Below are 12,437 nucleotides of genomic sequence, written 5' to 3'. Positions count from 1 at the left end.
CACATAATAATAATAATATAATAATAATAATTATTATTATAATAATTATTATTATAATAATAATAAACATAATAATAATAATAATAATAGTAATAGTAATAGTAATAATAATAATAATAATAATAATATAATAATAATAATAATAATAATATAATAATAATAATAATAATTCAATATGGCCAATTGTATAAAAGAATTAAGGGCAAAAAGGTAATATATTTGGTCAACATAAAAGGGTTTTTAAGTTAAAAAAAAAAAAAAGCTCCCCCCCTAGCTTTTAGCTTTTGGCTTAAAATAAGTCATTTTTGACTTAAAATAAGTCACTTTGATAATTGCCAAACACTCTAATAAGTCAAAAACTGACCAGCTTTAAAGCCCATCCAAACAGGCTCTAAATTAGAGTAAAAAAGATTAATCATCTTATTCAATTTTGTACGATGTCATTTTGAATAAAATATAATAGGACAAATATGAATACTTTTTATACACAAAAAATGTCTAAATTTACCTTCTTCTATTGAAAATAATTTTAAATTACACCTCATGGTATTTCCGTTTTTTCGGATTATTAATTTTTTTGTTATTGAAATATAGTCCCGTATTAGTTCTTAATTCAGGCAAAGCTTCAACATGAAATAATGAGCCATTAGCTCTGTCAAAATGCAAAAACATAATGAATTTTATAGATCAAAATATTTCAATACGAGATCTAGATTTAGCCATGTATTTTATTTTTGTTTAAAAGTATCCTTCGTTCAATTTTTTTTTTTTTTTTAAACTTTTGAAAATTATTGAAATCTTATTATGTACTAATTAAAAAATGGTTATTGTTTGCATTATATGAGAATTGTGCTATTGTGATACGGTGAGTTTTTACAATATCAAACTTATAAGATACATAGTACCAGAAAAGTAGATAAATAAGAAAATCAAAGTAAATCTCAAATAGTAAATTAAAATTAACATAAATTTTAGTGGATTAAAATTGTGTTAGTACATATTGAGTAAAAATGAAGATCACTTTAAACAAATCAGCCCAAAGGTCCCAAACTCATTAAATTTCGAGCGAACTGAATAAACCGCAAATATTTAAATCATATTTAACATTCTAAAATAAATAGTGCGAGTTTAGCTAAATACGATAATTAAATTTTGCTAAGATTGTTACAATCGTTTAGTTCTAACAAACAACTAGTTCTACAACATCTTTACTTGTTCAGTGTTGTCTAATTTTATTTGTTCTGTTTGAAAAAACAAGAAATAATTTACTACTTTGTATTTATTTTATCCTTATTATTAAGTATTATTCATTTTTCAACATTAGCTGACTTATAATTAATAGAAATGATGTGATAGATTTACCCTTCTATTCAGTATTTTTAAAGGGTTTGTCAACTAAAACATGAGCGAGTAAAGATGAACGGAGGAAAGGAGGGAGTATATGTATGGGATTTTGGTTTTGAATTTTCTTTGTTTTTAACATTGTCATATCATAAACAACAAAATTGTATTTCAAAAACAAAAGGAATATCTAAAATACCTTAGTAGTCAAACTGCAGAGTATCAGCAAGAATTACACTTTCTTGACATAAATCTATTGGAATGATCGTAATCAAATGTTTCTCAATTAATCAATCCAATTCTGGTGAACGGATATAATGTTTAGTGCAATAGTATGTCCTCTTTTCTTTAGTGTCTTGTTACTAAAGTAGCCTCGTTGTCTTATGTGACGATATTTGATTTGGTATAAAATTTAAGAATGAAAGAATTTTTTTTTGAAATTTGAATCTAAAATAAGTCACATATATTCATGTGGCTATAAATCGTCTCACTAAAAAAATGAAAGTCTAACGTCAAATTATTATTATATATAGAAAAATATCATTCTTTTTACAGCCAACTAAAATGAAAAATGTCGCGTAAATTGTGATAAATAGAGGACTATATATATAGGAAAAATTATATGCACGTGTCTGAAATAGCGAGAATACTAAAAAGTATAATACATAGCGAGAGTTTGAGTTTTACTTGTTTCACTCTGTATTTAATTGCTTGGGGTTGTATCAATGTATTGTTGGGTTTTAAAAGGTATGAATGGAAAATAAAGAGTTGTGAGTTTTATGAAAAGTTGCGACTTTAATGAAAAATTGTAACTTTTATGAAAAATTGTGACTTTTACAAAGAGTTGTGACCTTTCCAATAAGACACAATAAACATTTGTTCACACTACCCTTTGTTATCTATAAATAGAGGGGTTTCCTCTTATTTTAAAAAAAAATATTGAATTTATGGACTTTTTCTTCTACTACTAAATCTACAATCGTAAGTGTACTTTACTGTTGTTGAATAGTTTGTTGGCACTGTGGTTTTAGGTACCGATATACCGATGAGTATGATCTTTCTATCATAGGGAATACTCCGTACATTCAGTGACCTTGATTTTCTTCTTTTAGAAAAATATTTTTATATTATTTCTAATATGTTTCTGATTCTATTTTCTTTACTGGTTTTAATTTTTTAGTTTTAAAAATACTCTTTAAACTTTATTGTTTCTTAACAAGTTTTTCAAATTTATTGTTCTAAGTATCTTAGTAATACAGGTTGAACAACATATATCACTTTGCTTTGTATTTGTTCGCTCTGGTACAAAGCAAACAAATCAATACGGAGAAAACATATATATACAACATATAAACATATATATACAACATATATAGAGTAAATGCGAGTGTTTTTAAGAAAATTGTTGCTACATTTGGCAATTAGGTAAACTATCACTTTTATTGCTAATTTAAATACAATATTTGTTTTGATTGTTACTTAAATTTATTGTATCGTATCATTTAAGATAACGATGAAAAACTTCATTTTGTGTAACGACCGATTTCGCGTGATCGTGTTGTTACCTTTTTATTTCTTCTTATTTTGTCTATGCTTATTATTTAATAATCCTATTTTTTCCTTTACTCCACCTTTCTATTGTAGCTTTATTCCACACCCTAATTTTTTTATAAGATTATTGTTCAAATTATTAATATATGATGTTATGTAACGATCGAGAACGATACGATCTATTCAATTATTCAAACATTATATTTAATTATATACAAATACAATAAAACACAAAACAAATATCATACGTTGTATTATAAAATAATACGTATGTAATAAGTAATAGCCATCCAAACAGAGTAAGGCTCAAACTAACGTTGTTTCTGAATTCTCTATACAATATATTCTTCAGTTTCAAGGTCAAAATTGGGAATGACAAAATGGGTAATTTATATGTGTACCTATTCAAATTATCCATCTTAAATAAGTTGGATACCAATCCATTTAAAATGGATAAAAAACGAATCAAACTCATATTACTTATATAAAACTGGATAGTTAAATGGATAAAAGAGGCTCATTTATAAAAGAAAGAAAGGTGACATTAATTTTTTTTTTGAAGTGTAGGTGGTCAGGGTAGGAGGTAGTGATGAGTGGGATAAGGAAAAAATCTAATGGTTTTTTTAAAACAAATTATTTTTTGGGAAGAGGCTGGGGTGGGGGTGGTAGGGGGTAGTGGGGTGGGCGGGGGAGTGAGTAAAAGTTTTTACTTTTGAAGCTTTTAACATGTTCCCTATAATAATATGGATATTCATATTTACTCATATTATTCATTGGGTGACTCGTTTTTACCCATTTAAAATATGAATTGAGTTAAATATTTTACTCATTTTTAGTTAACTCGTTTTTGATCAATTCATATTAGACTCAACCTACTCATTTGCCACTCTTAGTCAAAACTAATAAAAACGTGAGGAAAGAAAAACAGAAGCAGACATCAAAGCAAACAAAATACTCCATATAGTAGAGTATAGTATATAATTGTCAATCTTAAGGATTCGCATATATTCCTTTAGAATATGGAGAAACGGACGGGGATTTCCAAATTCCCTTGTTGACAACCATAACAAAGTGAAACACTAAAAAAAAAGAAAAGTGAAACACTTTCTCAAAAACAGTCACCAAATATTCAAATATATGGATACATTGCGATTTTGATATTTGAGTTATTGCATTATTTTAGTTTTAATCCTTGTGTTATTTGACTACGTATATTATAACTTCAAATAAGGCAAAGAATAAAGTTTCTTACGATAAAGAGATTGAATTGTAATAATTCAGCCAAGAGTGAAAAACAATAGCATTTTATATTTTTTTGAAGTATATTTTTTAAACACAGATTCTGTTAAATATTTGACATCATATCGGTCAACTTAAAGAACCAAAATCACACATTTTGATTTATTGAATATTTAAATCAAATAAAACAACGATCAATATCGAAATAAGATAATAACAAGGAATATAAAAAATGCTATTTCCCATATGTATATATATAGAGAGACAGAGCAAGTCACCCATAAAAATAAACATATATCTTATCCATTATAGCATGAACTAATGAATACGTAGTCTCTTTTCACACTACATATTCTTGCATTTTATTTCTTCATCTATATATTAGAGCTATTTCTCTTCTATATATTTGCATCTCCTTAACAACATATATAGGAGAAGAAGCACTACTCCTAAAAATCAACAACACGACAATTGACCGGATTTTACTTCTCAATTCCAAACAAGTTGGTGTCAATTATTCGTGTTATCATTTTATAACACATTCTCTTTGTTTTTCTTGCACTTAAAATTCAAGAACGATTTTATTTTTTGTTACTCTAGGTGAAAAAATATAGTTTTTAAAAAAATGGAAGAAGTGTTTAGTACTCCAATTGGAAGCATGCAGATGAGCATTAGTGTTGAGGAAGATGAAGAAGCTCTTAAGTGGGCTGCTCTCTAGAGAAATTACCTACTTACGATCGTTTAAGAAAGACAATCCTTAAAACTTACGCGGAGAATGAGAATAATCAAGGGGATTACAACAGGGAAGTTGATGTTCGGAAGCTTGGAATACATGAGCAACAACAATTTATCGATAAGCATTTCAAGGTTGCCGAGGAAGACAATGAGAAGTTCTTGAGGAAGTTCAGAAATCGAATCGATAGATATAATATGTACTTAAGTTCACTTCAGTAATTCCAGTCTTTTGAATCGAGGGTCTATCAGAAACAATCTCTCTACTTCCAAAAAGGTAGAGGTAAGGTCTGTATACACATACCCTTCGTAGACCCCACGTGTGAGAATATACTGGATATGTCGTTCTTGTAGTAGTAGTAGTATAGTTCCGAGTTATGCATTGATTCAAAAAGAATAAGGCTTGTGTTTTCTTTAACATTATAATTTTTTTAGATGAAATGATACATCATACTGAATCACGCTATATATATCATCTCATCGATCTAAAAACTTAAAACTGTTAGAGGGGACACACTTTTCTTGATTACCTTAGTATTCATGATTTATTTTGTGATTGCAGAGTAGGAATTAACCTTCCTACAGTGGAGGTTCGTTTCGAGCACCTAACGATAGAAACAGATTGCTATATCGGAGACAGAGCTCTTCCGACGCTACTGAATGCAGCTAGAAACATTGCTGAATCTTCTCTGAGTTGTTTAAGGATTAGGATGGCTGAAAAAACCAAACTCACCATACTTAAAAGATGTTTATGGGATTATCAAACCTTCTAGGTAATTGATCTTTAATAGAAGAAAAAGCCATACATTTTTGTCAAATTGGTACATTTCCAACATTGACATGTCAATTAAATCTCGGTGCAAAGGGTGCGATCTGTCTTACATATATATACGGGAAATAAAAAATGCATACTATACATGTTTCACTATACCAATTCTGACTTGAATCTTCTTTGCTCCACAGGATGACCCTTCTATTAGGCCCGCCTTCCTCTGGGAAGACGACCCTTTTGTTGGCTTTGGCTGGAAAATTAGACCATACCTTAAAGGTTATTACTTGAGTGCAATGTCCATAATAGTCTGCATATAATGTATTGTAATTTGATTAAACAAGAAACATTAATTATTATAACTTACGGTGCAAGGTTAGAGGAGAAATCACTTACAATGGCTATGATCTCGAGGAATTTGTACCCCAAAAAACATCAGCATACATTAGCCAAAATGACATTCATGTTGGAGAAATGACTGTGAAAGAGACCTTGGATTTCTCTGCTCGATGCCAAGGGGTTGGCTTCCGATTTGGTATTTTTCAGTTCTCACAAATCAGTTCATTCTTTTCGTTATTTTTCAGTAAAATTTGATTCTATAATTTAGAACTTCTGGAGGAACTTCCTAAGAGGGAAACGGAAGCTGGAATATTCCCAGAGGCGGAAATAGATCTTTTCATGAGGGTTGTGATCATGTTCTTAGAAACTCATTTTTTCTTTTTCCGAAATTTCTCTCCCAATTTGAATGCACAACAGAATACTAATTTTTATAGGCGACTGCTGTGGAGGGAGTCGAAAGCAGTCTCATTACCGATTATATGCTCAGGGTGAGTGATTGATTCTCCAAGTGAAAACTATAATGATTCAAGGCACTAAAATTTGACGGTGTAGACGTAACATAACATGGAGGAAAGTTCTTAAAACATGTACAATATTTCACGAATCAATTTGGATTATGCTGATAACAAATCATGAAATCAAATGACTATTCGATTCTCCTAAAAATTGTTAAAATCGAGCGGAAGAAATGAAGTGTATTTATGTTGCAGCTGAATTTGCGCTATCTAATTTAGGAAAGCATGTTGCAGATTTTGGGACTTGATGTATGTCGAGACACAATTGTTGGACATGAAATGATACGAGGCATTTTAGGTGGACAGAAGAAGCGTCTCACCACAGGTTATTTCCATCTTCCTACATTCCGTATTATTACTATAGAACTTTTTCAGATGACAAATTAAAATACTTCCAAAACAAAAATGCAATGAGCTAATGATTTAATTTGAGCTTGATGCAGGGGAGATGATTGTTGGATCGACAAAAACACTATTCATGGACGAGATATCTAATGGACTAGACAGCTCAACGACATTTCAGATAGTAAAATGTTTACAACAGATGGTACATCTCACAGATGCCACCATCTTGATGTCCCTCCTTCAGCCTGCTCCTGAGACATTTGATCTCTTTGACGATATCATTCTCTTATCAGAAGGCGAGATTATTTATCAATGCCCTTGTGAACATGTCCTCGAGTTCTTTGAAAGCTGTGGTTTTAAATGTCCAGAGAGAAAAGGTGTTGCTGACTTCTTGCAAGAGGTAATCATCCGATAGGAATATCAATATACATTTCTACGCAAGCCCCAAGTGTGGATACATATGAAATGTGAACCTTGTATATATATACATAAGAATCTAACGTTTAAACCTGCAAATAGGTCATATCAAGAAAGGACCAAGAGCAATACTGGGAAGATAGAAGCAAGCCATACAAGTACACTTCAGTAACTGAATTTGGAAAAAGAATATTTAAGCACTTCCACGTGGGCTTACGGATAGAAAATGAACTCTCAATTCCTTACGAAAGATCAAGAAGTCACAAAGCAGCTCTAGTGTTCAAAAAGTACACAGTTCCAGCACTAGAGCTATTAAAGGCCAACTTCGACAAGGAATGGCTTTTGATCAAGAGAAACTCTTTTGTCTATATTTTCAAGACTGTCCAAATAATTATTGTTGCGATTATTGCATCAACCGTGTTCTTTAGGAGTGACATACACATTACAAATGAAGATGATGGTTATATCTACATTGGTGCACTATTATTTGGAATGATCGTTAATATGTTCAACGGTTATTCTGAACTTTCACTTACCATACAGAGACTTCCCGTGTTCTACAAGCATAGGGACAACCTCTTCTATCCACCTTGGGCATTCACTCTACCAACTATTCTCCTGAAAGTACCAATAATTGTGTTTGAGTCTGTCGTATGGACGGCCACCACATATTATACCATAGGCTTTGCCCCTAAAGCTAGCAGGTAATTCAACAATCATTTCACTCATTTTTCATTTTTATACTTGAATTTTGAATCTAGGCTGCAAATGTAATGGTACTAACTTAGTGCATTGATTGCGCAGACGACACATAAACCATGACGAAAACACACCACAATGAGTGTCTTTAGGTTGCAAATGTATTGTACTAACTTATTCTTTCTTGCTTAGGTTCTTCAAGCAATTATTGTTGATATTTCTGATCCAACAAATGGCTACTGGAATATTTAGGCTCATCGCAGGAGTTTGTAGAAAGATGGTTTTGCACATACTGGTGGATCTCTCACTCTCCTTCTGGTGTTCCTATTGGGTGCTTTTATCCTCCCTAAAGGTTAGTTCACGGATGTGATACATGCAAATGATGGTACGTGTTAAACTAGACAAGTAGAACTAACTCACACATAGGCAATAAATTGTAAGATAGCAAAGATGAAGGACAAAATGAAGGAGGCACCAAATTTGATTTACTGATAGAACATTGGTTACTTGTGACAGGATCCATTCCAAACTGGTGGAGATGGGGCTTTTGGATTTCACCTTTTTCCTACGGGTTCAACACCTTAACTATAAATGAGATGTTTGCTCAAAGGTGGATGAGCAAATATGTATGTTCTAAATACCCTTGTCTGTCACCTGATTTTGCCATATTACTAAACAAAACTATACATGAAGTGAACTTCATTCACCATGAAGTACAAAATTCACAGGCCTCAGACAACACAGCGACGTTAGGCGTGCAAGTGATGAAAAACTTTGAAGTCTTCCACGAAAAAAGATGGTTTTGGATAGGCACTGCTGCACTACTGGGGTTCACAATTCTCTATAACATTCTTTTCACTTTCGCGTTAATGTACCTCAATTGTGAGTTCTTGTTCTTACTCCTTTAAAAGGAATTATAGTATTTTTTTTTCCCATTCAGTGTAATCTAAGCTTATTAAATTGTATGTTCAATATTACAGCTACAGGGAAACCACAAGCTATTATATCCAAAAAGCAAGCAAGGAATGTGGAAGGTGATCAAGAAGAAGGCAAGGAATCCCTAAGACGTTATAACAAATGAACATAACTTAAAAATGATGAAGAGCTAAATGATGAACAATATCTCTTCTGTGATATAAATTTTAATTATAATTATACCATTTTTGGCAGGAGAAAAGAAAATCCGGTGTATGAGTTGTTGTGCCATATCCAAAGGCGTTCACATAAATGATGACGCAAAGAAAGGAATGATTCTTCCATTTACCCCTCTGGCAATGTCCTTCGACAATGTGAATTATTTTATAGACATGACACCTGTAAGAGGCACATTATTCTCTCATATTGTCCTTAAATACCACAACAAATTATACTTAAAATACACACGGCTCGAGCTGCGTATCATATTAATCAGCCTAAAGACAATGCTTATACAAAAGAATCAAACTTTGGTTATCAATTTTTTCAGGAAATGAAGGACCATCTAGTGTCTGAGGACAAACTCCAACTACTTCGTGGAGTAACCGGTGCGTTTAGGCCAGGAGTCTTGACTGTTTTAATGGGAGTCAGTGGAGCAGGGAAGACTACACTCATGGACGTTCTAGCAGGAAGAAAAACAGGTGGTTATATTGAAGGTGACGTAAGAATATCCGGGTTTCCAAAGAAGCAAGAAACCTTTGCTAGAGTTTCAGGTTATTGTGAACAAACTGATATACACTCACCTCAAGCAACTGTCCATGAATCATTGATATTTTCGGCTTTCCTCCGGCTTCCTAAAGAAGTCAGCAATGAGGATAAGATGGTACGAGCCTAAAATCTGCTTAAGTTACAATCATTTTATAATTTAAATACTAAAACAATGTTCTTTCCAGATTTTTGTGGATGAAGTAATGGATTTGGTTGAGCTAGACAATCTCAAGGATGCAATCGTCGGGCTTCCAGGAGTTACTGGTTTATCAGCAGAACAGAGAAAGAGATTGACCATAGCAGTTGAGCTTGTTGCCAATCCTTCAATTATATTCATGGACGAACCAACGTCTGGTCTGGATGCAAGGGCAGCGGCTATTGTTGTGAGAACCGTTAGAAACACAGTGGATACTGGGAGAACTGTTGTGTGTACAATTCACCAACCAAATATTGATATTTTTGAAGAATTCGATGAGGTAAACATAAGAACTTGTGAAAGGTGGAAGAAAAAGCCTCTTAGAATATTAACCACTGTTTCTCTAATATGTTCTTTTATGTTGTGATCAGCTACTTCTTATGAAAAAAGGAGGACAACTAATCTACGCTGGGCCATTAGGTCGACATTCTCAGAAAATTATTGAGTATTTTGAGGTACTTAAGTATATCGTGTCCAACATGAATCTCTAAAGAACCACTTTATTTCGTCCTGGTAACGAGTGAAGGACAAAATACTTATTCGGCCACTTAATACAGGCAATTCCAGCAGTTCCTAAAATTAAAGAGAAATTCAATCCAGCCACCTGGATGTTAGAAGTGAGTTCAGACGACTAGGAATCGATTTTGCTGAATACTATACCTCATCAGCTTCGTATCAGTAAGTCAAAACGAACACACTGCTAAACATATTTTCCATATTCAAAATAAAATGTCTTACATGATAAATGTGGTTGTACTCAGACGAACTAAAGCTCTCGTCAAAGAGCTACAAGCACCTCCTCCTGGAGCCGAAGATCTCTATTTTCCTACAAGGTACTCTCAGTCAGCATGGGGACAGTTCAAATCGTGCTTATGGAAAGAATGATGGACTCACTGGAGAATCCAAACTATAATCTTGTTAGATTCTTCTTTAGCCTAGCTGCAGCACTCATGGTTGGAACAATTTTCTGGAGAGTTGGCAGTAAAAGGTCTGTTTCTATCACAGGGTTGAGTAAACTGAAAGGGCTAATAGTGTACGCAATGGGGTGTGGAGAGGGTAGAGTGTACGCAGATCTTACCCGTACCTTGTAGAGATAGAGAGACCGATAAAAAGGTGACTAATTTACATCTTTATATTGTTTCTGTGGTACAGAGAAACTAGCAGTGATTTAACAACAATCATTGAGGTAATGTACACAGCTGTTCTGTTTGTTGGAATCAACAATTGTTCAACTGTACAGGCAATTGTTGCCATTGGAAGAACCGTCTTTTATCGAGAAGGAGCTGCTGGAATGTACTCAGCATTAGCATATGCTATGGCACAGGTAACCTTTATTTATAAATTATCTTCTATAACCTTATTGAATTTCACAAATCGATTTCATTTGTTTGTAACGCAGGTCATTTCTGAAATACCTTACATTATTATCCAAACTACATACTACACTCTTATAGTGTACACAATGGTTGGCTTTGAGTTGACAGCAACTAAATTCTTCTGGTTCTACTTTGTGACCTTCTTCTCCTTTCTATATTTTACGTACTACGGAATGATGACTGTTGCCATCACACCAAACCACCATGTAGCTTCGATCTTTGCGGCAGCTTTCTTCTCACTTTTCAATCTCTTCTCAGGTTTCTTCATCCCCCGACCAGTAAGTTTACTCTTTCACACTAGTTCAAAATATTGTGAACCTAACCACAATACTAATTCTTCTTGTTAACATTCCAGAGAATTCCAAAGTGGTGGATTTGGTATTACTATTAGAACATCACGAGTTAGTTCAGATATCAGTTAGTAGTTTAGTCTTATTAGGATACTGCATTAGTTAGTTCAGCAGTTTTATTTATTTAGATTACTTTAGTTCAGTTCGTTTAGGAGTCTTATTTTCTCTGTACCTCTATTTAATACCTTGAGATAAGACACAGCTATTGAAGGCAAGTGATGAGTGAACAAATTAGACACATGTCATTTTTTAATTGGTAACTTTACAATTAGTTAGTACACATATTTATTGATATTAAAACTTATATATATTTAATTATTTTCATTTCTTTCTTTGTAAATTTTTGTTTTAATTTCTTTCTCACTTTAAATTTTTAATTTTTTTCTTTCATTAATTTTTTATCTTTTCACTTTTAATTATTTTTAAAAAAATTATGTGTATTTTTTATTAAAAAAAATCAAAAGTGTCCTTTAATTTTAACAATTTTTTATGTTTTATTTGATTTTCTTCACTTATTTTAAAATTCATTCGAAATTAAATTATTTTAAATAAGAGATATTTGGAATTAAATTTGAAATCAAATCAAAGGGAAAGACAAAGAAAATAAAAAGAGTAAATAAAATCAATAGAAAAATAAAAGTGAAAAAATAATGAATGAAGGTAAAAAAAAAAAAGTTTAAATACAAGGCAAAAGAATATGTTTGTTAATTAATTTAAATACAAGATAAAGAAAATAAGAATATTTTTAAAACCAATATTAAAAATTAAAATTAAAATTTAAAAAAAAAGACTAAGAATAATATTACACACTTGGCAGGCGTGTGTGTACAAACACAACCAACTTGGGTGGTTGAAGGTGTCACGTTAGCACAAAAGGTGCACAAA

At 32.1% G+C, this 12,437-nt stretch overlaps 1 pseudogene; it reads left to right on the top strand.

Moving 5' to 3' along the window:
- The first annotated feature begins 4,756 nt into the window (after nucleotides 1–4,756).
- Nucleotides 4,757–12,437, top strand: part of LOC125862105 (ABC transporter G family member 29-like) — a 13,032-nt pseudogene continuing 5,351 nt past the window's right edge.

Source organism: Solanum stenotomum, chromosome 4 (assembly GCF_019186545.1).
Source record: "Solanum stenotomum isolate F172 chromosome 4, ASM1918654v1, whole genome shotgun sequence".
NCBI classification, from domain to species: Eukaryota; Viridiplantae; Streptophyta; class Magnoliopsida; order Solanales; family Solanaceae; genus Solanum; species Solanum stenotomum.
Note: the sequence above shows the minus strand (reverse complement) of the source record. Positions and strands in the feature narration are given on the sequence as shown.